The sequence below is a fragment of the Phyllobates terribilis genome, unplaced genomic scaffold (assembly GCF_046119375.1).
Source record: "Phyllobates terribilis strain yellow unplaced genomic scaffold, ASM4611937v1 Scaffold_40__1_contigs__length_11209783, whole genome shotgun sequence".
Lineage (NCBI taxonomy): Eukaryota > Metazoa > Chordata > Amphibia > Anura > Dendrobatidae > Phyllobates > Phyllobates terribilis.
Genome location: NW_027362800.1, coordinates 9,362,490 through 9,388,722, shown reverse-complemented (window position 1 = coordinate 9,388,722; position 26,233 = coordinate 9,362,490). Strand labels below are relative to the sequence as shown.

At 45.7% G+C, this 26,233-nt stretch overlaps 19 non-coding genes and 2 pseudogenes across 19 annotated transcripts; all 21 read left to right on the top strand.

Annotated features, from left to right (window-relative positions):
• Positions 1 to 481: 481 nt before the first annotated feature.
• On the top strand, positions 482 to 672 carry LOC141185028 (U2 spliceosomal RNA). The gene has a single exon (XR_012259728.1). It is a non-coding gene; the product is annotated as a U2 spliceosomal RNA (small nuclear RNA).
• A 1,122-nt stretch (positions 673 to 1,794) lies between these two features.
• On the top strand, positions 1,795 to 1,985 carry LOC141184707 (U2 spliceosomal RNA). The gene has a single exon (XR_012259436.1). It is a non-coding gene; the product is annotated as a U2 spliceosomal RNA (small nuclear RNA).
• Positions 1,986 to 3,106: 1,121 nt separating this feature from the next.
• LOC141184145 (U2 spliceosomal RNA) lies at positions 3,107 to 3,297 on the top strand. Its single transcript, XR_012258928.1, has one exon. It is a non-coding gene; the product is annotated as a U2 spliceosomal RNA (small nuclear RNA).
• A 1,119-nt stretch (positions 3,298 to 4,416) lies between these two features.
• LOC141185366 (U2 spliceosomal RNA) lies at positions 4,417 to 4,607 on the top strand. Its single transcript, XR_012260035.1, has one exon. It is a non-coding gene; the product is annotated as a U2 spliceosomal RNA (small nuclear RNA).
• A 1,121-nt stretch (positions 4,608 to 5,728) lies between these two features.
• On the top strand, positions 5,729 to 5,820 carry LOC141186270 (U2 spliceosomal RNA; annotated as a pseudogene).
• A 795-nt stretch (positions 5,821 to 6,615) lies between these two features.
• Positions 6,616 to 6,805, top strand: LOC141185984 (U2 spliceosomal RNA). Its single transcript, XR_012260554.1, has one exon. It is a non-coding gene; the product is annotated as a U2 spliceosomal RNA (small nuclear RNA).
• Positions 6,806 to 7,925: 1,120 nt separating this feature from the next.
• Positions 7,926 to 8,116, top strand: LOC141190137 (U2 spliceosomal RNA). The gene has a single exon (XR_012264170.1). It is a non-coding gene; the product is annotated as a U2 spliceosomal RNA (small nuclear RNA).
• Positions 8,117 to 9,242: 1,126 nt separating this feature from the next.
• LOC141190136 (U2 spliceosomal RNA) lies at positions 9,243 to 9,433 on the top strand. The gene has a single exon (XR_012264169.1). It is a non-coding gene; the product is annotated as a U2 spliceosomal RNA (small nuclear RNA).
• Positions 9,434 to 10,553: 1,120 nt separating this feature from the next.
• Positions 10,554 to 10,645, top strand: LOC141186269 (U2 spliceosomal RNA; annotated as a pseudogene).
• A 795-nt stretch (positions 10,646 to 11,440) lies between these two features.
• On the top strand, positions 11,441 to 11,630 carry LOC141185982 (U2 spliceosomal RNA). Its single transcript, XR_012260553.1, has one exon. It is a non-coding gene; the product is annotated as a U2 spliceosomal RNA (small nuclear RNA).
• A 1,121-nt stretch (positions 11,631 to 12,751) lies between these two features.
• On the top strand, positions 12,752 to 12,942 carry LOC141190134 (U2 spliceosomal RNA). Its single transcript, XR_012264167.1, has one exon. It is a non-coding gene; the product is annotated as a U2 spliceosomal RNA (small nuclear RNA).
• Positions 12,943 to 14,067: 1,125 nt separating this feature from the next.
• Positions 14,068 to 14,258, top strand: LOC141190133 (U2 spliceosomal RNA). The gene has a single exon (XR_012264166.1). It is a non-coding gene; the product is annotated as a U2 spliceosomal RNA (small nuclear RNA).
• A 1,122-nt stretch (positions 14,259 to 15,380) lies between these two features.
• On the top strand, positions 15,381 to 15,571 carry LOC141190132 (U2 spliceosomal RNA). Its single transcript, XR_012264165.1, has one exon. It is a non-coding gene; the product is annotated as a U2 spliceosomal RNA (small nuclear RNA).
• A 1,118-nt stretch (positions 15,572 to 16,689) lies between these two features.
• LOC141190131 (U2 spliceosomal RNA) lies at positions 16,690 to 16,880 on the top strand. The gene has a single exon (XR_012264164.1). It is a non-coding gene; the product is annotated as a U2 spliceosomal RNA (small nuclear RNA).
• Positions 16,881 to 18,002: 1,122 nt separating this feature from the next.
• On the top strand, positions 18,003 to 18,193 carry LOC141190130 (U2 spliceosomal RNA). The gene has a single exon (XR_012264163.1). It is a non-coding gene; the product is annotated as a U2 spliceosomal RNA (small nuclear RNA).
• Positions 18,194 to 19,314: 1,121 nt separating this feature from the next.
• LOC141190128 (U2 spliceosomal RNA) lies at positions 19,315 to 19,505 on the top strand. The gene has a single exon (XR_012264162.1). It is a non-coding gene; the product is annotated as a U2 spliceosomal RNA (small nuclear RNA).
• Positions 19,506 to 20,623: 1,118 nt separating this feature from the next.
• On the top strand, positions 20,624 to 20,814 carry LOC141190127 (U2 spliceosomal RNA). The gene has a single exon (XR_012264161.1). It is a non-coding gene; the product is annotated as a U2 spliceosomal RNA (small nuclear RNA).
• Positions 20,815 to 21,935: 1,121 nt separating this feature from the next.
• On the top strand, positions 21,936 to 22,126 carry LOC141190126 (U2 spliceosomal RNA). The gene has a single exon (XR_012264160.1). It is a non-coding gene; the product is annotated as a U2 spliceosomal RNA (small nuclear RNA).
• Positions 22,127 to 23,240: 1,114 nt separating this feature from the next.
• On the top strand, positions 23,241 to 23,431 carry LOC141190125 (U2 spliceosomal RNA). Its single transcript, XR_012264159.1, has one exon. It is a non-coding gene; the product is annotated as a U2 spliceosomal RNA (small nuclear RNA).
• Positions 23,432 to 24,552: 1,121 nt separating this feature from the next.
• LOC141184099 (U2 spliceosomal RNA) lies at positions 24,553 to 24,743 on the top strand. The gene has a single exon (XR_012258886.1). It is a non-coding gene; the product is annotated as a U2 spliceosomal RNA (small nuclear RNA).
• Positions 24,744 to 25,863: 1,120 nt separating this feature from the next.
• Positions 25,864 to 26,054, top strand: LOC141190124 (U2 spliceosomal RNA). The gene has a single exon (XR_012264158.1). It is a non-coding gene; the product is annotated as a U2 spliceosomal RNA (small nuclear RNA).
• Positions 26,055 to 26,233: the final 179 nt, after the last annotated feature.

Genomic DNA, 26,233 nt, shown 5'->3' with positions numbered 1-26,233 from the left:
ACATTCAGCCATCCAGGTATCCCGCCTGCAGTAGACGGAATGTGGCAATGGAACGCTGGCTGCGCGTGTCATAATAGGCTCTGAGCCTTTATATACCTGCGCACAGCAGCAGCCACCTTCAGTCTGCTGCTGGACAGCCAGCAGCAGCAGCAGCAGGAGAGGTAATTAATCAGCAACCCTCCTGCTAAGGGCAGACAGCTGCTCGTTCCACCCCCCCCCCCGCCTTAATTGGTTCTCCTCCCTTCCAACGGTGTTGAGGCGGGTGGGAACAGCCGGGGGTTGAGGGTACTGTGCTAAAAGAGGTGGAGTTATGCAGATCTAAAACGTGTGGATTGCAGCAGCAGCAAGCCGAAAAGTGCAGGCATGTGAGGGATCTAGAGGTTGACAGCATGTCTTCTTAACGGGAGTCCAGGTGGCCATCTCCACAAATGGACTTTTCAGAATCCTTGGGTGGCACCGTAGTCGGAAACCAATTCTGGTTATCGCTTCTCGGCCTTTTGGCTAAGATCAAGTGTAGTATCTGTTCTTATCAGTTTAATATCTGATACGTCCCCTATCTGGGGACCATATATTAAATGGATTTTTAGAACAGGGAGATGGAAAAAGAGCTTGCTCTGTCCACTCCACGCATTGACCTGGTATTGAAGTATCTCCAGGACCGGTGCACCAATTCTTTAATGCAGTTTCTAAAATCAGAAAGAATTGAATTCAATGCTTTTTGTTCATTTTGCTTGTTTGTCGGATTTTGGGATGGACTCTTTGGCTTTGCTTTTCTTCTCCTCATTGGATTTTTCATGTTAAAAGTTGCAGAAGCCAGATGACAAGCTCATTTTGGTTCAACTTCAGCAACTGTGCATTGCATTGCCATGTAATGTAATGTAATGCAATGCTATCTATCTAGCTCTCCCTCTATACTTCCTTTTGGATAAACAGACATATTAGGCAAGCATTTTGGAGCTTTCACCTAAATAACTACAGGTGGTGAGATAAGCTGCACAATATAATTGACCTTTCAGTATATTGTTGCACACACACCATCTATTTAGCAAATGCCCTTGTTATCAACAGCAGCCTTTTAAACTCACCTGAGCTAACAGGTATGTGAGCTGGTTACTCTGCTGCGCTTAAAATTTCTTTTTTGGTTTGCTACAATGCCTTTTCTGAAACGTTGTCTCCCTCTGCTGGAACACTGACTTCTTTCATTTAATGCCTGCAGACTATAAAAGAGAAACCAACCCAAAAAGTTTGGTTGATTAGTCTGTGGCATTCTTTTAAACTGTTGCTTATGGCGGTCTCTGTGAGCTTCTCAGTGACATTCAGCCATCCAGGTATCCCGCCTGCAGTAGACGGAATGTGGCAATGGAACGCTGGCTGCGCGTGTCATAATAGGCTCTGAGCCTTTATATACCTGCGCACAGCAGCAGCCACCTTCAGTCTGCTGCTGGACAGCCAGCAGCAGCAGCAGCAGGAGAGGTAATTAATCAGCAACCCTCCTGCTAAGGGTAGACAGCTGCTCGTTCCACCCCCCCCCCCCGCCTTAATTGGTTCTCCTCCCTTCCAACGGTGTTGAGGCGGGTGGGAACAGCCGGGGGTTGAGGGTACTGTGCTAAAAGAGGTGGAGTTATGCAGATCTAAAACGCGTGGATTGCAGCAGCAGCAAGCCGAAAAGTGCAGGCATGTGAGGGATCTAGAGGTTGACAGCATGTCTTCTTAACGGGAGTCCAGGTGGCCATCTCCACAAATGGACTTTTCAGAATCCTTGGGTGGCACCGTAGTCGGAAACCAATTCTGGTTATCGCTTCTCGGCCTTTTGGCTAAGATCAAGTGTAGTATCTGTTCTTATCAGTTTAATATCTGATACGTCCCCTATCTGGGGACCATATATTAAATGGATTTTTAGAACAGGGAGATGGAAAAAGTGCTTGCTCTGTCCACTCCACGCATTGACCTGGTATTGCAGTATCTCCAGGACCGGTGCACCCCTTCTTTAATGCAGTTTCTAAAATCAGAAAGAATTGAATTCAATGCTTTTTGTTCATTTTGCTTGTTTGTCGGATTTTGGGATGGACTCTTTGGCTTTGCTTTTCTTCTCCTCATTGGATTTTTCATGTTAAAAGTTGCAGAAGCCAAATGACAAGCTCATTTTGGTTCAACTTCAGCAACTGTGCATTGCATTGCCATGTAATGTAATGTAATGCAATGCTATCTATCTAGCTCTCCCTCTATACTTCCTTTTGGATAAACAGACATATTAGGAAAGCATTTTGGAGCTTTCACCTAAATAACTACAGGTGGTGAGATAAGCTGCACAATATAATTGACCTTTCAGTATATTGTTGCACACACACCATCTATTTAGCAAATGCCCTTGTTATCAACAGCAGCCTTTTAAACTCACCTGAGCTAACAGGTATGTGAGCTGGTTACTCTGCTGCGCTTAAAATTTCTTTTTTGGTTTGCTACAATGCCTTTTCTGAAACGTTGTCTCCCTCTGCTGGAACACTGACTTCTTTCATTTAATGCCTGCAGACTATAAAAGAGAAACCAACCCAAAAAGTTTGGTTGATTAGTCTGTGGCATTCTTTTAAACTGTTGCTTATGGCGGTCTCTGTGAGCTTCTCAGTGACATTCAGCCATCCAGGTATCCCGCCTGCAGTAGACGGAATGTGGCAATGGAACGCTGGCTGCGCGTGTCATAATAGGCTCTGAGCCTTTATATACCTGCGCACAGCAGCAGCCACCTTCAGTCTGCTGCTGGACAGCCAGCAGCAGCAGCAGCAGGAGAGGTAATTAATCAGCAACCCTCCTGCTAAGGGTAGACAGCTGCTCGTTCCACCCCCCCCCCCGCCTTAATTGGTTCTCCTCCCTTCCAACGGTGTTGAGGCGGGTGGGAACAGCCGGGGGTTGAGGGTACTGTGCTAAAAGAGGTGGAGTTATGCAGATCTAAAACGTGTGGATTGCAGCAGCAGCAAGCCGAAAAGTGCAGGCATGTGAGGGATCTAGAGGTTGACAGCATGTCTTCTTAACGGGAGTCCAGGTGGCCATCTCCACAAATGGACTTTTCAGAATCCTTGGGTGGCACCGTAGTCGGAAACCAATTCTGGTTATCGCTTCTCGGCCTTTTGGCTAAGATCAAGTGTAGTATCTGTTCTTATCAGTTTAATATCTGATACGTCCCCTATCTGGGGACCATATATTAAATGGATTTTTAGAACAGGGAGATGGAAAAAGAGCTTGCTCTGTCCACTCCACGCATTGACCTGGTATTGCAGTATCTCCAGGACCGGTGCACCAATTCTTTAATGCAGTTTCTAAAATCAGAAAGAATTGAATTCAATGCTTTTTGTTCATTTTGCTTGTTTGTCGGATTTTGGGATGGACTCTTTGGCTTTGCTTTTCTTCTCCTCATTGGATTTTTCATGTTAAAAGTTGCAGAAGCCAGATGACAAGCTCATTTTGGTTCAACTTCAGCAACTGTGCATTGCATTGCCATGTAATGTAATGTAATGCAATGCTATCTATCTAGCTCTCCCTCTATACTTCCTTTTGGATAAACAGACATATTAGGCAAGCATTTTGGAGCTTTCACCTAAATAACTACAGGTGGTGAGATAAGCTGCACAATATAATTGACCTTTCAGTATATTGTTGCACACACACCATCTATTTAGCAAATGCCCTTGTTATCAACAGCAGCCTTTTAAACTCACCTGAGCTAACAGGTATGTGAGCTGGTTACTCTGCTGCGCTTAAAATTTCTTTTTTGGTTTGCTACAATGCCTTTTCTGAAACGTTGTCTCCCTCTGCTGGAACACTGACTTCTTTCATTTAATGCCTGCAGACTATAAAAGAGAAACCAACCCAAAAAGTTTGGTTGATTAGTCTGTGGCATTCTTTTAAACTGTTGCTTATGGCGGTCTCTGTGAGCTTCTCAGTGACATTCAGCCATCCAGGTATCCCGCCTGCAGTAGACGGAATGTGGCAATGGAACGCTGGCTGCGCGTGTCATAATAGGCTCTGAGCCTTTATATACCTGCGCACAGCAGCAGCCACCTTCAGTCTGCTGCTGGACAGCCAGCAGCAGCAGCAGCAGGAGAGGTAATTAATCAGCAACCCTCCTGCTAAGGGTAGACAGCTGCTCGTTCCACCCCCCCCCGCCTTAATTGGTTCTCCTCCCTTCCAACGGTGTTGAGGCGGGTGGGAACAGCCGGGGGTTGAGGGTACTGTGCTAAAAGAGGTGGAGTTATGCAGATCTAAAACGCGTGGATTGCAGCAGCAGCAAGCCGAAAAGTGCAGGCATGTGAGGGATCTAGAGGTTGACAGCATGTCTTCTTAACGGGAGTCCAGGTGGCCATCTCCACAAATGGACTTTTCAGAATCCTTGGGTGGCACCGTAGTCGGAAACCAATTCTGGTTATCGCTTCTCGGCCTTTTGGCTAAGATCAAGTGTAGTATCTGTTCTTATCAGTTTAATATCTTATACGTCCCCTATCTGGGGACCATATATTAAATGGATTTTTAGAACAGGGAGATGGAAAAAGAGCTTGCTCTGTCCACTCCACGCATTGACCTGGTATTGCAGTATCTCCAGGACCGGTGCACCCCTTCTTTAATGCAGTTTCTAAAATCAGAAAGAATTGAATTCAATGCTTTTTGTTCATTTTGCTTGTTTGTCGGATTTTGGGATGGACTCTTTGGCTTTGCTTTTCTTCTCCTCATTGGATTTTTCATGTTAAAAGTTGCAGAAGCCAGATGACAAGCTCATTTTGGTTCAACTTCAGCAACTGTGCATTGCATTGCCATGTAATGTAATGTAATGCAATGCTATCTATCTAGCTCTCCCTCTATACTTCCTTTTGGATAAACAGACATATTAGGCAAGCATTTTGGAGCTTTCACCTAAATAACTACAGGTGGTGAGATAAGCTGCACAATATAATTGACCTTTCAGTATATTGTTGCACACACACCATCTATTTAGCAAATGCCCTTGTTATCAACAGCAGCCTTTTAAACTCACCTGAGCTAACAGGTATGTGAGCTGGTTACTCTGCTGCGCTTAAAATTTCTTTTTTGGTTTGCTACAATGCCTTTTCTGAAACGTTGTCTCCCTCTGCTGGAACACTGACTTCTTTCATTTAATTCCTGCAGACTATAAAAGAGAAACCAACCCAAAAAGTTTGGTTGATTAGTCTGTGGCATTCTTTTAAACTGTTGCTTATGGCGGTCTCTGTGAGCTTCTCAGTGACATTCAGCCATCCAGGTATCCCGCCTGCAGTAGACGGAATGTGGCAATGGAACGCTGGCTGCGCGTGTCATAATAGGCTCTGAGCCTTTATATACCTGCGCACAGCAGCAGCCACCTTCAGTCTGCTGCTGGACAGCCAGCAGCAGCAGCAGCAGGAGAGGTAATTAATCAGCAACCCTCCTGCTAAGGGTAGACAGCTGCTCGTTCCACCCCCCCCCCCGCCTTAATTGGTTCTCCTCCCTTCCAACGGTGTTGAGGCGGGTGGGAACAGCCGGGGGTTGAGGGTACTGTGCTAAAAGAGGTGGAGTTATGCAGATCTAAAACGCGTGGATTGCAGCAGCAGCAAGCCGAAAAGTGCAGGCATGTGAGGGATCTAGAGGTTGACAGCATGTCTTCTTAACGGGAGTCCAGGTGGCCATCTCCACAAATGGACTTTTCAGAATCCTTGGGTGGCACCGTAGTCGGAAACCAATTCTGGTTATCGCTTCTCGGCCTTTTGGCTAAGATCAAGTGTAGTATCTTTCGAAAAGGCGGTTTTGGATGTTGGCCGCCCTAGTAGATTGATACATTATGCACACTGGGGTTTAGGCGCTTGTTAGTACGCCAGGTGGCTAATATAGTCATCTGGTGGAAAGCATGGCCCCCCAGGATCGACGCCATTGGGCCGGGGAAGATCGAAAGCCCGAAGTGTGAAGTGCCCCAGGAGTGGCGACCCTGGGGTGCCTTAACTCACTGGGATTGGGAACCCCACTTGAGTTTATGGCACATTTGCACAAGCACTTCAATATTTCTTTCTTCGCACACACCCTTATTCTGGGCCTTCTGGCCTTAGGATGGGGAATTTTTTCAATTCCCGGTCGAAGGTCCGGGCAGTATTATACTGTGAAACCTTCACTATTTATTTAATTTCTTTGTCACTGTGTGTCCACTTATTCACGTGTGTCACGTCCTACTAGGATTTTGTCGGGATGCGGTTCCCTTATGGGTTCCTCTCTTGGCAGGTCTAGGGGGGGAGTGTGTGGCCATCAGGTTCCGCTCCCCCCTGAACCCCCCTGGCTCTCCTCTTTCGGGAGGAGAGCGTTGTTGGCTCCCCTCTTCCGGGAGGGGAGCACAGTCTTTGGCTCCCAGTGCCTTGCTCGGGTTAGAACTCGGGCAGGTGCTGGGGGTAAGATTGGGTCGCCTCTGGCTTCGGCTGGAGGTGGCTATTTGTCCCTGTTCCTCGCTGTGGCCTTCTGGCTCGGAGGGACGGGGAATGGTTTGGGGGACCCTTCTCCTTTTGGAGAGGGTTTCAAGAAGACCAGCATCCTAGTGCACTTTTTTTGTGGCACTTGTCACTATTTTAAGCGCACTCGAGTTTTGTACACGAATTCGGGCTTTCGATGGAAAAAAAAAAAAAAAAAAAAATCTGTTCTTATCAGTTTAATATCTGATACGTCCCCTATCTGGGGACCATATATTAAATGGATTTTTAGAACAGGGAGATGGAAAAAGAGCTTGCTCTGTCCACTCCACGCATTGACCTGGTATTGCAGTATCTCCAGGACCGGTGCACCCCTTCTTTAATGCAGTTTCTAAAATCAGAAAGAATTGAATTCAATGCTTTTTGTTCATTTTGCTAGTTTGTCGGATTTTGGGATGGACTCTTTGGCTTTGCTTTTCTTCTCCTCATTGGATTTTTCATGTTAAAAGTTGCAGAAGCCAGATGACAAGCTCATTTTGGTTCAACTTCAGCAACTGTGCATTGCATTGCCATGTAATGTAATGTAATGCAATGCTATCTATCTAGCTCTCCCTCTATACTTCCTTTTGGATAAACAGACATATTAGGCAAGCATTTTGGAGCTTTCACCTAAATAACTACAGGTGGTGAGATAAGCTGCACAATATAATTGACCTTTCAGTATATTGTTGCACACACACCATCTATTTAGCAAATGCCCTTGTTATCAACAGCAGCCTTTTAAACTCACCTGAGCTAACAGGTATGTGAGCTGATTACTCTGCTGCGCTTAAAATTTCTTTTTTGGTTTGCTACAATGCCTTTTCTGAAACGTTGTCTCCCTCTGCTGGAACACTGACTTCTTTCATTTAATGCCTGCAGACTATAAAAGAGAAACCAACCCAAAAAGTTTGGTTGATTAGTCTGTGGCATTCTTTTAAACTGTTGCTTATGGCGGTCTCTGTGAGCTTCTCAGTGACATTCAGCCATCCAGGTATCCCGCCTGCAGTAGACGGAATGTGGCAATGGAACGCTGGCTGCGCGTGTCATAATAGGCTCTGAGCCTTTATATACCTGCGCACAGCAGCAGCCACCTTCAGTCTGCTGCTGGACAGCCAGCAGCAGCAGCAGCAGGAGAGGTAATTAATCAGCAACCCTCCTGCTAAGGGTAGACAGCTGCTCGTTCCACCCCCCCCCCGCCTTAATTGGTTCTCCTCCCTTCCAACGGTGTTGAGGCGGGTGGGAACAGCCGGGGGTTGAGGGTACTGTGCTAAAAGAGGTGGAGTTATGCAGATCTAAAACGCGTGGATTGCAGCAGCAGCAAGCCGAAAAGTGCAGGCATGTGAGGGATCTAGAGGTTGACAGCATGTCTTCTTAACGGGAGTCCAGGTGGCCATCTCCACAAATGGACTTTTCAGAATCCTTGGGTGGCACCGTAGTCGGAAACCAATTCTGGTTATCGCTTCTCGGCCTTTTGGCTAAGATCAAGTGTAGTATCTGTTCTTATCAGTTTAATATCTGATACGTCCCCTATCTGGGGACCATATATTAAATGGATTTTTAGAACAGGGAGATGGAAAAAGAGCTTGCTCTGTCCACTCCACGCATTGACCTGGTATTGCAGTATCTCCAGGACCGGTGCACCCCTTCTTTAATGCAGTTTCTAAAATCAGAAAGAATTGAATTCAATGCTTTTTGTTCATTTTGCTTGTTTGTCGGATTTTGGGATGGACTCTTTGGCTTTGCTTTTCTTCTCCTCATTGGATTTTTCATGTTAAAAGTTGCAGAAGCCAGATGACAAGCTCATTTTGGTTCAACTTCAGCAACTGTGCATTGCATTGCCATGTAATGTAATGTAATGCAATGCTATCTATCTAGCTCTCCCTCTATACTTCCTTTTGGATAAACAGACATATTAGGCAAGCATTTTGGAGCTTTCACCTAAATAACTACAGGTGGTGAGATAAGCTGCACAATATAATTGACCTTTCAGTATATTGTTGCACACACACCATCTATTTAGCAAATGCCCTTGTTATCAACAGCAGCCTTTTAAACTCACCTGAGCTAACAGGTATGTGAGCTGGTTACTCTGCTGCGCTTAAAATTTCTTTTTTGGTTTGCTACAATGCCTTTTCTGAAACGTTGTCTCCCTCTGCTGGAACACTGACTTCTTTCATTTAATGCCTGCAGACTATAAAAGAGAAACCAACCCAAAAAGTTTGGTTGATTAGTCTGTGGCATTCTTTTAAACTGTTGCTTATGGCGGTCTCTGTGAGCTTCTCAGTGACATTCAGCCATCCAGGTATCCCGCCTGCAGTAGACGGAATGTGGCAATGGAACGCTGGCTGCGCGTGTCATAATAGGCTCTGAGCCTTTATATACCTGCGCACAGCAGCAGCCACCTTCAGTCTGCTGCTGGACAGCCAGCAGCAGCAGCAGCAGGAGAGGTAATTAATCAGCAACCCTCCTGCTAAGGGTAGACAGCTGCTCGTTCCACCCTCCCCCCCCCCCCGCCTTAATTGGTTCTCCTCCCTTCCAACGGTGTTGAGGCGGGTGGGAACAGCCGGGGGTTGAGGGTACTGTGCTAAAAGAGGTGGAGTTATGCAGATCTAAAACGCGTGGATTGCAGCAGCAGCAAGCCGAAAAGTGCAGGCATGTGAGGGATCTAGAGGTTGACAGCATGTCTTCTTAACGGGAGTCGAGGTGGCCATCTCCACAAATGGACTTTTCAGAATCCTTGGGTGGCACCGTAGTCGGAAACCAATTCTGGTTATCGCTTCTCGGCCTTTTGGCTAAGATCAAGTGTAGTATCTGTTCTTATCAGTTTAATATCTGATACGTCCCCTATCTGGGGACCATATATTAAATGGATTTTTAGAACAGGGAGATGGAAAAAGAGCTTGCTCTGTCCACTCCACGCATTGACCTGGTATTGCAGTATCTCCAGGACCGGTGCACCCCTTCTTTAATGCAGTTTCTAAAATCAGAAAGAATTGAATTCAATGCTTTTTGTTCATTTTGCTTGTTTGTCGGATTTTGGGATGGACTCTTTGGCTTTGCTTTTCTTCTCCTCATTGGATTTTTCATGTTAAAAGTTGCAGAAGCCAGATGACAAGCTCATTTTGGTTCAACTTCAGCAACTGTGCATTGCATTGCCATGTAATGTAATGTAATGCAATGCTATCTATCTAGCTCTCCCTCTATACTTCCTTTTGGATAAACAGACATATTAGGCAAGCATTTTGGAGCTTTCACCTAAATAACTACAGGTGGTGAGATAAGCTGCACAATATAATTGACCTTTCAGTATATTGTTGCACACACACCATCTATTTAGCAAATGCCCTTGTTATCAACAGCAGCCTTTTAAACTCACCTGAGCTAACAGGTATGTGAGCTGGTTACTCTGCTGCGCTTAAAATTTCTTTTTTGGTTTGCTACAATGCCTTTTCTGAAACGTTGTCTCCCTCTGCTGGAACACTGACTTCTTTCATTTAATTCCTGCAGACTATAAAAGAGAAACCAACCCAAAAAGTTTGGTTGATTAGTCTGTGGCATTCTTTTAAACTGTTGCTTATGGCGGTCTCTGTGAGCTTCTCAGTGACATTCAGCCATCCAGGTATCCCGCCTGCAGTAGACGGAATGTGGCAATGGAACGCTGGCTGCGCGTGTCATAATAGGCTCTGAGCCTTTATATACCTGCGCACAGCAGCAGCCACCTTCAGTCTGCTGCTGGACAGCCAGCAGCAGCAGCAGCAGGAGAGGTAATTAATCAGCAACCCTCCTGCTAAGGGTAGACAGCTGCTCGTTCCACCCCCCCCCCGCCTTAATTGGTTCTCCTCCCTTCCAACGGTGTTGAGGCGGGTGGGAACAGCCGGGGGTTGAGGGTACTGTGCTAAAAGAGGTGGAGTTATGCAGATCTAAAACGCGTGGATTGCAGCAGCAGCAAGCCGAAAAGTGCAGGCATGTGAGGGATCTAGAGGTTGACAGCATGTCTTCTTAACGGGAGTCCAGGTGGCCATCTCCACAAATGGACTTTTCAGAATCCTTGGGTGGCACCGTAGTCGGAAACCAATTCTGGTTATCGCTTCTCGGCCTTTTGGCTAAGATCAAGTGTAGTATCTTTCGAAAAGGCGGTTTTGGATGTTGGCCGCCCTAGTAGATTGATACATTATGCACACTGGGGTTTAGGCGCTTGTTAGTACGCCAGGTGGCTAATATAGTCATCTGGTGGAAAGCATGGCCCCCCAGGATCGACGCCATTGGGCCGGGGAAGATCGAAAGCCCGAAGTGTGAAGTGCCCCAGGAGTGGCGACCCTGGGGTGCCTTAACTCACTGGGATTGGGAACCCCACTTGAGTTTATGGCACATTTGCACAAGCACTTCAATATTTCTTTCTTCGCACACACCCTTATTCTGGGCCTTCTGGCCTTAGGATGGGGAATTTTTTCAATTCCCGGTCGAAGGTCCGGGCAGTATTATACTGTGAAACCTTCACTATTTATTTAATTTCTTTGTCACTGTGTGTCCACTTATTCACGTGTGTCACGTCCTACTAGGATTTTGTCGGGATGCGGTTCCCTTATGGGTTCCTCTCTTGGCAGGTCTAGGGGGGGAGTGTGTGGCCATCAGGTTCCGCTCCCCCCTGAACCCCCCTGGCTCTCCTCTTTCGGGAGGAGAGCGTTGTTGGCTCCCCTCTTCCGGGAGGGGAGCACAGTCTTTGGCTCCCAGTGCCTTGCTCGGGTTAGAACTCGGGCAGGTGCTGGGGGTAAGATTGGGTCGCCTCTGGCTTCGGCTGGAGGTGGCTATTTGTCCCTGTTCCTCGCTGTGGCCTTCTGGCTCGGAGGGACGGGGAATGGTTTGGGGGACCCTTCTCCTTTTGGAGAGGGTTTCAAGAAGACCAGCATCCTAGTGCACTTTTTTTGTGGCACTTGTCACTATTTTAAGCGCACTCGAGTTTTGTACACGAATTCGGGCTTTCGATGGAAAAAAAAAAAAAAAAAAAAATCTGTTCTTATCAGTTTAATATCTGATACGTCCCCTATCTGGGGACCATATATTAAATGGATTTTTAGAACAGGGAGATGGAAAAAGAGCTTGCTCTGTCCACTCCACGCATTGACCTGGTATTGCAGTATCTCCAGGACCGGTGCACCCCTTCTTTAATGCAGTTTCTAAAATCAGAAAGAATTGAATTCAATGCTTTTTGTTCATTTTGCTAGTTTGTCGGATTTTGGGATGGACTCTTTGGCTTTGCTTTTCTTCTCCTCATTGGATTTTTCATGTTAAAAGTTGCAGAAGCCAGATGACAAGCTCATTTTGGTTCAACTTCAGCAACTGTGCATTGCATTGCCATGTAATGTAATGTAATGCAATGCTATCTATCTAGCTCTCCCTCTATACTTCCTTTTGGATAAACAGACATATTAGGCAAGCATTTTGGAGCTTTCACCTAAATAACTACAGGTGGTGAGATAAGCTGCACAATATAATTGACCTTTCAGTATATTGTTGCACACACACCATCTATTTAGCAAATGCCCTTGTTATCAACAGCAGCCTTTTAAACTCACCTGAGCTAACAGGTATGTGAGCTGATTACTCTGCTGCGCTTAAAATTTCTTTTTTGGTTTGCTACAATGCCTTTTCTGAAACGTTGTCTCCCTCTGCTGGAACACTGACTTCTTTCATTTAATGCCTGCAGACTATAAAAGAGAAACCAACCCAAAAAGTTTGGTTGATTAGTCTGTGGCATTCTTTTAAACTGTTGCTTATGGCGGTCTCTGTGAGCTTCTCAGTGACATTCAGCCATCCAGGTATCCCGCCTGCAGTAGACGGAATGTGGCAATGGAACGCTGGCTGCGCGTGTCATAATAGGCTCTGAGCCTTTATATACCTGCGCACAGCAGCAGCCACCTTCAGTCTGCTGCTGGACAGCCAGCAGCAGCAGCAGCAGGAGAGGTAATTAATCAGCAACCCTCCTGCTAAGGGTAGACAGCTGCTCGTTCCACCCCCCCCCCCGCCTTAATTGGTTCTCCTCCCTTCCAACGGTGTTGAGGCGGGTGGGAACAGCCGGGGGTTGAGGGTACTGTGCTAAAAGAGGTGGAGTTATGCAGATCTAAAACGCGTGGATTGCAGCAGCAGCAAGCCGAAAAGTGCAGGCATGTGAGGGATCTAGAGGTTGACAGCATGTCTTCTTAACGGGAGTCCAGGTGGCCATCTCCACAAATGGACTTTTCAGAATCCTTGGGTGGCACCGTAGTCGGAAACCAATTCTGGTTATCGCTTCTCGGCCTTTTGGCTAAGATCAAGTGTAGTATCTGTTCTTATCAGTTTAATATCTGATACGTCCCCTATCTGGGGACCATATATTAAATGGATTTTTAGAACAGGGAGATGGAAAAAGAGCTTGCTCTGTCCACTCCACGCATTGACCTGGTATTGCAGTATCTCCAGGACCGGTGCACCCCTTCTTTAATGCAGTTTCTAAAATCAGAAAGAATTGAATTCAATGCTTTTTGTTCATTTTGCTTGTTTGTCGGATTTTGGGATGGACTCTTTGGCTTTGCTTTTCTTCTCCTCATTGGATTTTTCATGTTAAAAGTTGCAGAAGCCAGATGACAAGCTCATTTTGGTTCAACTTCAGCAACTGTGCATTGCATTGCCATGTAATGTAATGTAATGCAATGCTATCTATCTAGCTCTCCCTCTATACTTCCTTTTGGATAAACAGACATATTAGGCAAGCATTTTGGAGCTTTCACCTAAATAACTACAGGTGGTGAGATAAGCTGCACAATATAATTGACCTTTCAGTATATTGTTGCACACACACCATCTATTTAGCAAATGCCCTTGTTATCAACAGCAGCCTTTTAAACTCACCTGAGCTAACAGGTATGTGAGCTGGTTACTCTGCTGCGCTTAAAATTTCTTTTTTGGTTTGCTACAATGCCTTTTCTGAAACGTTGTCTCCCTCTGCTGGAACACTGACTTCTTTCATTTAATGCCTGCAGACTATAAAAGAGAAACCAACCCAAAAAGTTTGGTTGATTAGTCTGTGGCATTCTTTTAAACTGTTGCTTATGGCGGTCTCTGTGAGCTTCTCAGTGACATTCAGCCATCCAGGTATCCCGCCTGCAGTAGACGGAATGTGGCAATGGAACGCTGGCTGCGCGTGTCATAATAGGCTCTGAGCCTTTATATACCTGCGCACAGCAGCAGCCACCTTCAGTCTGCTGCTGGACAGCCAGCAGCAGCAGCAGCAGGAGAGGTAATTAATCAGCAACCCTCCTGCTAAGGGTAGACAGCTGCTCGTTCCACCCCCCCCCCCCCCCGCCTTAATTGGTTCTCCTCCCTTCCAACGGTGTTGAGGCGGGTGGGAACAGCCGGGGGTTGAGGGTACTGTGCTAAAAGAGGTGGAGTTATGCAGATCTAAAACGCGTGGATTGCAGCAGCAGCAAGCCGAAAAGTGCAGGCATGTGAGGGATCTAGAGGTTGACAGCATGTCTTCTTAACGGGAGTCCAGGTGGCCATCTCCACAAATGGACTTTTCAGAATCCTTGGGTGGCACCGTAGTCGGAAACCAATTCTGGTTATCGCTTCTCGGCCTTTTGGCTAAGATCAAGTGTAGTATCTGTTCTTATCAGTTTAATATCTGATACGTCCCCTATCTGGGGACCATATATTAAATGGATTTTTAGAACAGGGAGATGGAAAAAGAGCTTGCTCTGTCCACTCCACGCATTGACCTGGTATTGCAGTATCTCCAGGACCGGTGCACCCCTTCTTTAATGCAGTTTCTAAAATCAGAAAGAATTGAATTCAATGCTTTTTGTTCATTTTGCTTGTTTGTCGGATTTTGGGATGGACTCTTTGGCTTTGCTTTTCTTCTCCTCATTGGATTTTTCATGTTAAAAGTTGCAGAAGCCAGATGACAAGCTCATTTTGGTTCAACTTCAGCAACTGTGCATTGCATTGCCATGTAATGTAATGTAATGCAATGCTATCTATCTAGCTCTCCCTCTATACTTCCTTTTGGATAAACAGACATATTAGGCAAGCATTTTGGAGCTTTCACCTAAATAACTACAGGTGGTGAGATAAGCTGCACAATATAATTGACCTTTCAGTATATTGTTGCACACACACCATCTATTTAGCAAATGCCCTTGTTATCAACAGCAGCCTTTTAAACTCACCTGAGCTAACAGGTATGTGAGCTGGTTACTCTGCTGCGCTTAAAATTTCTTTTTTGGTTTGCTACAATGCCTTTTCTGAAACGTTGTCTCCCTCTGCTGGAACACTGACTTCTTCCATTTAATGCCTGCAGACTATAAAAGAGAAACCAACCCAAAAAGTTTGGTTGATTAGTCTGTGGCATTCTTTTAAACTGTTGCTTATGGCGGTCTCTGTGAGCTTCTCAGTGACATTCAGCCATCCAGGTATCCCGCCTGCAGTAGACGGAATGTGGCAATGGAACGCTGGCTGCGCGTGTCATAATAGGCTCTGAGCCTTTATATACCTGCGCACAGCAGCAGCCACCTTCAGTCTGCTGCTGGACAGCCAGCAGCAGCAGCAGCAGGAGAGGTAATTAATCAGCAACCCTCCTGCTAAGGGTAGACAGCTGCTCGTTCCACCCCCCCCCCCCGCCTTAATTGGTTCTCCTCCCTTCCAACGGTGTTGAGGCGGGTGGGAACAGCCGGGGGTTGAGGGTACTGTGCTAAAAGAGGTGGAGTTATGCAGATCTAAAACGCGTGGATTGCAGCAGCAGCAAGCCGAAAAGTGCAGGCATGTGAGGGATCTAGAGGTTGACAGCATGTCTTCTTAACGGGAGTCCAGGTGGCCATCTCCACAAATGGACTTTTCAGAATCCTTGGGTGGCACCGTAGTCGGAAACCAATTCTGGTTATCGCTTCTCGGCCTTTTGGCTAAGATCAAGTGTAGTATCTGTTCTTATCAGTTTAATATCTGATACGTCCCCTATCTGGGGACCATATATTAAATGGATTTTTAGAACAGGGAGATGGAAAAAGAGCTTGCTCTGTCCACTCCACGCATTGACCTGGTATTGCAGTATCTCCAGGACCGGTGCACCCCTTCTTTAATGCAGTTTCTAAAATCAGAAAGAATTGAATTCAATGCTTTATGTTCATTTTGCTTGTTTGTCGGATTTTGGGATGGACTCTTTGGCTTTGCTTTTCTTCTCCTCATTGGATTTTTCATGTTAAAAGTTGCAGAAGCCAGATGACAAGCTCATTTTGGTTCAACTTCAGCAACTGTGCATTGCATTGCCATGTAATGTAATGTAATGCAATGCTATCTATCTAGCTCTCCCTCTATACTTCCTTTTGGATAAACAGACATATTAGGCAAGCATTTTGGAGCTTTCACCTAAATAACTACAGGTGGTGAGATAAGCTGCACAATATAATTGACCTTTCAGTATATTGTTGCACACACACCATCTATTTAGCAAATGCCCTTGTTATCAACAGCAGCCTTTTAAACTCACCTGAGCTAACAGGTATGTGAGCTGGTTACTCTGCTGCGCTTAAAATTTCTTTTTTGGTTTGCTACAATGCCTTTTCTGAAACGTTGTCTCCCTCTGCTGGAACACTGACTTCTTTCATTTAATGCCTGCAGACTATAAAAGAGAAACCAACCCAAAAAGTTTGGTTGATTAGTCTGTGGCATTCTTTTAAACTGTTGCTTATGGCGGTCTCTGTGAGCTTCTCAGTGACATTCAGCCATCCAGGTATCCCGCCTGCAGTAGACGGAATGTGGCAATGGAACGCTGGCTGCGCGTGTCATAATAGGCTCTGAGCCTTTATATACCTGCGCACAGCAGCAGCCACCTTCAGTCTGCTGCTGGACAGCCAGCAGCAGCAGCAGGAGAGGTAATTAATCAGCAACCCTCCTGCTAAGGGTAGACAGCTGCTCGTTCCACCCCCCCCCCCGCCTTAATTGGTTCTCCTCCCTTCCAACGGTGTTGAGGCGGGTGGGAACAGCCGGGGGTTGAGGGTACTGTGCTAAAAGAGGTGGAGTTATGCAGATCTAAAACGCGTGGATTGCAGCAGCAGCAAGCCGAAAAGTGCAGGCATGTGAGGGATCTAGAGGTTGACAGCATGTCTTCTTAACGGGAGTCCAGGTGGCCATCTCCACAAATGGACTTTTCAGAATCCTTGGGTGGCACCGTAGTCGGAAACCAATTCTGGTTATCGCTTCTCGGCCTTTTGGCTAAGATCAAGTGTAGTATCTGTTCTTATCAGTTTAATATCTGATACGTCCCCTATCTGGGGACCATATATTAAATGGATTTTTAGAACAGGGAGATGGAAAAAGAGCTTGCTCTGTCCACTCCACGCATTGACCTGGTATTGCAGTATCTCCAGGACCGGTGCACCCCTTCTTTAATGCAGTTTCTAAAATCAGAAAGAATTGAATTCAATGCTTTTTGTTCATTTTGCTTGTTTGTCGGATTTTGGGATGGACTCTTTGGCTTTGCTTTTCTTCTCCTCATTGGATTTTTCATGTTAAAAGTTGCAGAAGCCAGATGACAAGCTCATTTTGGTTCAACTTCAGCAACTGTGCATTGCATTGCCATGTAATGTAATGTAATGCAATGCTATCTATCTAGCTCTCCCTCTATACTTTCTTTTGGATAAACAGACATATTAGGCAAGCATTTTGGAGCTTTCACCTAAATAACTACAGGTGGTGAGATAAGCTGCACAATATAATTGACCTTTCAGTATATTGTTGCACACACACCATCTATTTAGCAAATGCCCTTGTTATCAACAGCAGCCTTTTAAACTCACCTGAGCTAACAGGTATGTGAGCTGGTTACTCTGCTGCGCTTAAAATTTCTTTTTTGGTTTGCTACAATGCCTTTTCTGAAACGTTGTCTCCCTCTGCTGGAACACTGACTTCTTCCATTTAATGCCTGCAGACTATAAAAGAGAAACCAACCCAAAAAGTTTGGTTGATTAGTCTGTGGCATTCTTTTAAACTGTTGCTTATGGCGGTCTCTGTGAGCTTCTCAGTGACATTCAGCCATCCAGGTATCCCGCCTGCAGTAGACGGAATGTGGCAATGGAACGCTGGCTGCGCGTGTCATAATAGGCTCTGAGCCTTTATATACCTGCGCACAGCAGCAGCCACCTTCAGTCTGCTGCTGGACAGCCAGCAGCAGCAGCAGCAGGAGAGGTAATTAATCAGCAACCCTCCTGCTAAGGGTAGACAGCTGCTCGTTCCACCCCCCCCCCCCGCCTTAATTGGTTCTCCTCCCTTCCAACGGTGTTGAGGCGGGTGGGAACAGCCGGGGGTTGAGGGTACTGTGCTAAAAGAGGTGGAGTTATGCAGATCTAAAACGTGTGGATTGCAGCAGCAGCAAGCCGAAAAGTGCAGGCATGTGAGGGATCTAGAGGTTGACAGCATGTCTTCTTAACGGGAGTCCAGGTGGCCATCTCCACAAATGGACTTTTCAGAATCCTTGGGTGGCACCGTAGTCGGAAACCAATTCTGGTTATCGCTTCTCGGCCTTTTGGCTAAGATCAAGTGTAGTATCTGTTCTTATCAGTTTAATATCTGATACGTCCCCTATCTGGGGACCATATATTAAATGGATTTTTAGAACAGGGAGATGGAAAAAGAGCTTGCTCTGTCCACTCCACGCATTGACCTGGTATTGCAGTATCTCCAGGACCGGTGCACCCCTTCTTTAATGCAGTTTCTAAAATCAGAAAGAATTGAATTCAATGCTTTTTGTTCATTTTGCTTGTTTGTCGGATTTTGGGATGGACTCTTTGGCTTTGCTTTTCTTCTCCTCATTGGATTTTTCATGTTAAAAGTTGCAGAAGCCAGATGACAAGCTCATTTTGGTTCAACTTCAGCAACTGTGCATTGCATTGCCATGTAATGTAATGTAATGCAATGCTATCTATCTAGCTCTCCCTCTATACTTCCTTTTGGATAAACAGACATATTAGGCAAGCATTTTGGAGCTTTCACCTAAATAACTACAGGTGGTGAGATAAGCTGCACAATATAATTGACCTTTCAGTATATTGTTGCACACACACCATCTATTTAGCAAATGCCCTTGTTATCAACAGCAGCCTTTTAAACTCACCTGAGCTAACAGGTATGTGAGCTGGTTACTCTGCTGCGCTTAAAATTTCTTTTTTGGTTTGCTACAATGCCTTTTCTGAAACGTTGTCTCCCTCTGCTGGAACACTGACTTCTTTCATTTAATGCCTGCAGACTATAAAAGAGAAACCAACCCAAAAAGTTTGGTTGATTAGTCTGTGGCATTCTTTTAAACTGTTGCTTATGGCGGTCTCTGTGAGCTTCTCAGTGACATTCAGCCATCCAGGTATCCCGCCTGCAGTAGACGGAATGTGGCAATGGAACGCTGGCTGCGCATGTCATAATAGGCTCTGAGCCTTTATATACCTGCGCACAGCAGCAGCCACCTTCAGTCTGCTGCTGGACAGCCAGCAGCAGCAGCAGCAGGAGAGGTAATTAATCAGCAACCCTCCTGCTAAGGGTAGACAGCTGCTCGTTCCACCCCCCCCCCCGCCTTAATTGGTTCTCCTCCCTTCCAACGGTGTTGAGGCGGGTGGGAACAGCCGGGGGTTGAGGGTACTGTGCTAAAAGAGGTGGAGTTATGCAGATCTAAAACGCGTGGATTGCAGCAGCAGCAAGCCGAAAAGTGCAGGCATGTGAGGGATCTAGAGGTTGACAGCATGTCTTCTTAATGGGAGTCCAGGTGGCCATCTCCACAAATGGACTTTTCAGAATCCTTGGGTGGCACCGTAGTCGGAAACCAATTCTGGTTATCGCTTCTCGGCCTTTTGGCTAAGATCAAGTGTAGTATCTGTTCTTATCAGTTTAATATCTGATACGTCCCCTATCTGGGGACCATATATTAAATGGATTTTTAGAACAGGGAGATGGAAAAAGAGCTTGCTCTGTCCACTCCACGCATTGACCTGGTATTGCAGTATCTCCAGGACCGGTGCACCCCTTCTTTAATGCAGTTTCTAAAATCAGAAAGAATTGAATTCAATGCTTTATGTTCATTTTGCTTGTTTGTCGGATTTTGGGATGGACTCTTTGGCTTTGCTTTTCTTCTCCTCATTGGATTTTTCATGTTAAAAGTTGCAGAAGCCAGATGACAAGCTCATTTTGGTTCAACTTCAGCAACTGTGCATTGCATTGCCATGTAATGTAATGTAATGCAATGCTATCTATCTAGCTCTCCCTCTATACTTCCTTTTGGATAAACAGACATATTAGGCAAGCATTTTGGAGCTTTCACCTAAATAACTACAGGTGGTGAGATAAGCTGCACAATATAATTGACCTTTCAGTATATTGTTGCACACACACCATCTATTTAGCAAATGCCCTTGTTATCAACAGCAGCCTTTTAAACTCACCTGAGCTAACAGGTATGTGAGCTGGTTACTCTGCTGCGCTTAAAATTTCTTTTTTGGTTTGCTACAATGCCTTTTCTGAAACGTTGTCTCCCTCTGCTGGAACACTGACTTCTTTCATTTAATGCCTGCAGACTATAAAAGAGAAACCAACCCAAAAAGTTTGGTTGATTAGTCTGTGGCATTCTTTTAAACTGTTGCTTATGGCGGTCTCTGTGAGCTTCTCAGTGACATTCAGCCATCCAGGTATCCCGCCTGCAGTAGACGGAATGTGGCAATGGAACGCTGGCTGCGCGTGTCATAATAGGCTCTGAGCCTTTATATACCTGCGCACAGCAGCAGCCACCTTCAGTCTGCTGCTGGACAGCCAGCAGCAGCAGCAGGAGAGGTAATTAATCAGCAACCCTCCTGCTAAGGGTAGACAGCTGCTCGTTCCACCCCCCCCCCCGCCTTAATTGGTTCTCCTCCCTTCCAACGGTGTTGAGGCGGGTGGGAACAGCCGGGGGTTGAGGGTACTGTGCTAAAAGAGGTGGAGTTATGCAGATCTAAAACGCGTGGATTGCAGCAGCAGCAAGCCGAAAAGTGCAGGCATGTGAGGGATCTAGAGGTTGACAGCATGTCTTCTTAACGGGAGTCCAGGTGGCCATCTCCACAAATGGACTTTTCAGAATCCTTGGGTGGCACCGTAGTCGGAAACCAATTCTGGTTATCGCTTCTCGGCCTTTTGGCTAAGATCAAGTGTAGTATCTGTTCTTATCAGTTTAATATCTGATACGTCCCCTATCTGGGGACCATATATTAAATGGATTTTTAGAACAGGGAGATGGAAAAAGAGCTTGCTCTGTCCACTCCACGCATTGACCTGGTATTGCAGTATCTCCAGGACCGGTGCACCCCTTCTTTAATGCAGTTTCTAAAATCAGAAAGAATTGAATTCAATGCTTTTTGTTCATTTTGCTTGTTTGTCGGATTTTGGGATGGACTCTTTGGCTTTGCTTTTCTTCTCCTCATTGGATTTTTCATGTTAAAAGTTGCAGAAGCCAGATGACAAGCTCATTTTGGTTCAACTTCAGCAACTGTGCATTGCATTGCCATGTAATGTAATGTAATGCAATGCTATCTATCTAGCTCTCCCTCTATACTTTCTTTTGGATAAACAGACATATTAGGCAAGCATTTTGGAGCTTTCACCTAAATAACTACAGGTGGTGAGATAAGCTGCACAATATAATTGACCTTTCAGTATATTGTTGCACACACACCATCTATTTAGCAAATGCCCTTGTTATCAACAGCAGCCTTTTAAACTCACCTGAGCTAACAGGTATGTGAGCTGGTTACTCTGCTGCGCTTAAAATTTCTTTTTTGGTTTGCTACAATGCCTTTTCTGAAACGTTGTCTCCCTCTGCTGGAACACTGACTTCTTTCATTTAATGCCTGCAGACTATAAAAGAGAAACCAACCCAAAAAGTTTGGTTGATTAGTCTGTGGCATTCTTTTAAACTGTTGCTTATGGCGGTCTCTGTGAGCTTCTCAGTGACATTCAGCCATCCAGGTATCCCGCCTGCAGTAGACGGAATGTGGCAATGGAACGCTGGCTGCGCGTGTCATAATAGGCTCTGAGCCTTTATATACCTGCGCACAGCAGCAGCCACCTTCAGTCTGCTGCTGGACAGCCAGCAGCAGCAGCAGCAGGAGAGGTAATTAATCAGCAACCCTCCTGCTAAGGGTAGACAGCTGCTCGTTCCACCCCCCCCCCCGCCTTAATTGGTTCTCCTCCCTTCCAACGGTGTTGAGGCGGGTGGGAACAGCCGGGGGTTGAGGGTACTGTGCTAAAAGAGGTGGAGTTATGCAGATCTAAAACGCGTGGATTGCAGCAGCAGCAAGCCGAAAAGTGCAGGCATGTGAGGGATCTAGAGGTTGACAGCATGTCTTCTTAACGGGAGTCCAGGTGGCCATCTCCACAAATGGACTTTTCAGAATCCTTGGGTGGCACCGTAGTCGGAAACCAATTCTGGTTATCGCTTCTCGGCCTTTTGGCTAAGATCAAGTGTAGTATCTGTTCTTATCAGTTTAATATCTGATACGTCCCCTATCTGGGGACCATATATTAAATGGATTTTTAGAACAGGGAGATGGAAAAAGAGCTTGCTCTGTCCACTCCACGCATTGACCTGGTATTGCAGTATCTCCAGGACCGGTGCACCCCTTCTTTAATGCAGTTTCTAAAATCAGAAAGAATTGAATTCAATGCTTTTTGTTCATTTTGCTTGTTTGTCGGATTTTGGGATGGACTCTTTGGCTTTGCTTTTCTTCTCCTCATTGGATTTTTCATGTTAAAAGTTGCAGAAGCCAGATGACAAGCTCATTTTGGTTCAACTTCAGCAACTGTGCATTGCATTGCCATGTAATGTAATGTAATGCAATGCTATCTATCTAGCTCTCCCTCTATACTTCCTTTTGGATAAACAGACATATTAGGCAAGCATTTTGGAGCTTTCACCTAAATAACTACAGGTGGTGAGATAAGCTGCACAATATAATTGACCTTTCAGTATATTGTTGCACACACACCATCTATTTAGCAAATGCCCTTGTTATCAACAGCAGCCTTTTAAACTCACCTGAGCTAACAGGTATGTGAGCTGGTTACTCTGCTGCGCTTAAAATTTCTTTTTTGGTTTGCTACAATGCCTTTTCTGAAACGTTGTCTCCCTCTGCTGGAACACTGACTTCTTTCATTTAATGCCTGCAGACTATAAAAGAGAAACCAACCCAAAAAGTTTGGTTGATTAGTCTGTGGCATTCTTTTAAACTGTTGCTTATGGCGGTCTCTGTGAGCTTCTCAGTGACATTCAGCCATCCAGGTATCCCGCCTGCAGTAGACGGAATGTGGCAATGGAACGCTGGCTGCGCATGTCATAATAGGCTCTGAGCCTTTATATACCTGCGCACAGCAGCCACCTTCAGTCTGCTGCTGGACAGCCAGCAGCAGCAGCAGGAGAGGTAATTAATCAGCAACCCTCCTGCTAAGGGTAGACAGCTGCTCGTTCCACCCCACCCCCGCCTTAATTGGTTCTCCTCCCTTCCAACGGTGTTGAGGCGGGTGGGAACAGCCGGGGGTTGAGGGTACTGTGCTAAAAGAGGTGGAGTTATGCAGATCTAAAACGCGTGGATTGCAGCAGCAGCAAGCCGAAAAGTGCAGGCATGTGAGGGATCTAGAGGTTGACAGCATGTCTTCTTAACGGGAGTCCAGGTGGCCATCTCCACAAATGGACTTTTCAGAATCCTTGGGTGGCACCGTAGTCGGAAACCAATTCTGGTTATCGCTTCTCGGCCTTTTGGCTAAGATCAAGTGTAGTATCTGTTCTTATCAGTTTAATATCTGATACGTCCCCTATCTGGGGACCATATATTAAATGGATTTTTAGAACAGGGAGATGGAAAAAGAGCTTGCTCTGTCCACTCCACGCATTGACCTGGTATTGCAGTATCTCCAGGACCGGTGCACCCCTTCTTTAATGCAGTTTCTAAAATCAGAAAGAATTGAATTCAATGCTTTTTGTTCATTTTGCTTGTTTGTCGGATTTTGGGATGGACTCTTTGGCTTTGCTTTTCTTCTCCTCATTGGATTTTTCATGTTAAAAGTTGCAGAAGCCAGATGACAAGCTCATTTTGGTTCAACTTCAGCAACTGTGCATTGCATTGCCATGTAATGTAATGTAATGCAATGCTATCTATCTAGCTCTCCCTCTATACTTCCTTTTGGATAAACAGACATATTAGGCAAGCATTTTGGAGCTTTCACCTAAATAACTACAGGTGGTGAGATAAGCTGCACAATATAATTGACCTTTCAGTATATTGTTGCACACACACCATCTATTTAGCAAATGCCCTTGTTATCAACAGCAGCCTTTTAAACTCACCTGATCTAACAGGTATGTGAGCTGGTTACTCTGCTGCGCTTAAAATTTCTTTTTTGGTTTGCTACAATGCCTTTTCTGAAACATTGTCTCCCTCTGCTGGAACACTGACTTCTTTCATTTAATGCCTGCAGACTATAAAAGAGAAACCAACCCAAAAAGTTTGGTTGATTAGTCTGTGGCATTCTTTTAAACTGTTGCTTATGGCGGTCTCTGTGAGCTTCTCAGTGACATTCAGCCATCCAGGTATCCCGCCTGCAGTAGACGGAATGTGGCAATGGAACGCTGGCTGCGCGTGTCATAATAGGCTCTGAGCCTTTATATACCTGCGCACAGCAGCAGCCACCTTCAGTCTGCTGCTGGACAGCCAGCAGCAGCAGCAGCAGGAGAGGTAATTAATCAGCAACCCTCCTGCTAAGGGTAGACAGCTGCTCGTTCCACCCCCCCCCCCGCCTTAATTGGTTCTCCTCCCTTCCAACGGTGTTGAGGCGGGTGGGAACAGCCGGGGGTTGAGGGTACTGTGCTAAAAGAGGTGGAGTTATGCAGATCTAAAACGCGTGGATTGCAGCAGCAGCAAGCCGAAAAGTGCAGGCATGTGAGGGATCTAGAGGTTGACAGCATGTCTTCTTAACGGGAGTCCAGGTGGCCATCTCCACAAATGGACTTTTCAGAATCCTTGGGTGGCACCGTAGTCGGAAACCAATTCTGGTTATCGCTTCTCGGCCTTTTGGCTAAGATCAAGTGTAGTATCTGTTCTTATCAGTTTAATATCTGATACGTCCCCTATCTGGGGACCATAAATTAAATGGATTTTTAGAACAGGGAGATGGAAAAAGAGCTTGCTCTGTCCACTCCACGCATTGACCTGGTATTGCAGTATCTCCAGGACCGGTGCACCCCTTCTTTAATGCAGTTTCTAAAATCAGAAAGAATTGAATTCAATGCTTTTTGTTCATTTTGCTTGTTTGTCGGATTTTGGGATGGACTCTTTGGCTTTGCTTTTTTTCTCCTCATTGGATTTTTCATGTTAAAAGTTGCAGAAGCCAGATGACAAGCTCATTTTGGTTCAACTTCAGCAACTGTGCATTGCATTGCCATGTAATGTAATGTAATGCAATGCTATCTATCTAGCTCTCCCTCTATACTTCCTTTTGGATAAACAGACATATTAGGCAAGCATTTTGGAGCTTTCACCTAAATAACTACAGGTGGTGAGATAAGCTGCACAATATAATTGACCTTTCAGTATATTGTTGCACACACACCATCTATTTAGCAAATGCCCTTGTTATCAACAGCAGCCTTTTAAACTCACCTGATCTAACAGGTATGTGAGCTGGTTACTCTGCTGCGCTTAAAATTTCTTTTTTGGTTTGCTACAATGCCTTTTCTGAAACGTTGTCTCCCTCTGCTGGAACACTGACTTCTTTCATTTAATGCCTGCAGACTATAAAAGAGAAACCAACCCAAAAAGTTTGGTTGATTAGTCTGTGGCATTCTTTTAAACTGTTGCTTATGGCGGTCTCTGTGAGCTTCTCAGTGACATTCAGCCATCCAGGTATCCCGCCTGCAGTAGACGGAATGTGGCAATGGAACGCTGGCTGCGCGTGTCATAATAGGCTCTGAGCCTTTATATACCTGCGCACAGCAGCAGCCACCTTCAGTCTGCTGCTGGACAGCCAGCAGCAGCAGCAGCAGGAGAGGTAATTAATCAGCAACCCTCCTGCTAAGGGTAGACAGCTGCTCGTTCCACCCCCCCCCCGCCTTAATTGGTTCTCCTCCCTTCCAACGGTGTTGAGGCGGGTGGGAACAGCCGGGGGTTGAGGGTACTGTGCTAAAAGAGGTGGAGTTATGCAGATCTAAAACGCGTGGATTGCAGCAGCAGCAAGCCGAAAAGTGCAGGCATGTGAGGGATCTAGAGGTTGACAGCATGTCTTCTTAACGGGAGTCCAGGTGGCCATCTCCACAAATGGACTTTTCAGAATCCTTGGGTGGCACCGTAGTCGGAAACCAATTCTGGTTATCGCTTCTCGGCCTTTTGGCTAAGATCAAGTGTAGTATCTGTTCTTATCAGTTTAATATCTGATACGTCCCCTATCTGGGGACCATATATTAAATGGATTTTTAGAACAGGGAGATGGAAAAAGAGCTTGCTCTGTCCACTCCACGCATTGACCTGGTATTGCAGTATCTCCAGGACCGGTGCACCCCTTCTTTAATGCAGTTTCTAAAATCAGAAAGAATTGAATTCAATGCTTTTTGTTCATTTTGCTTGTTTGTCGGATTTTGGGATGGACTCTTTGGCTTTGCTTTTCTTCTCCTCATTGGATTTTTCATGTTAAAAGTTGCAGAAGCCAGATGACACGCTCATTTTGGTTCAACTTCAGCAACT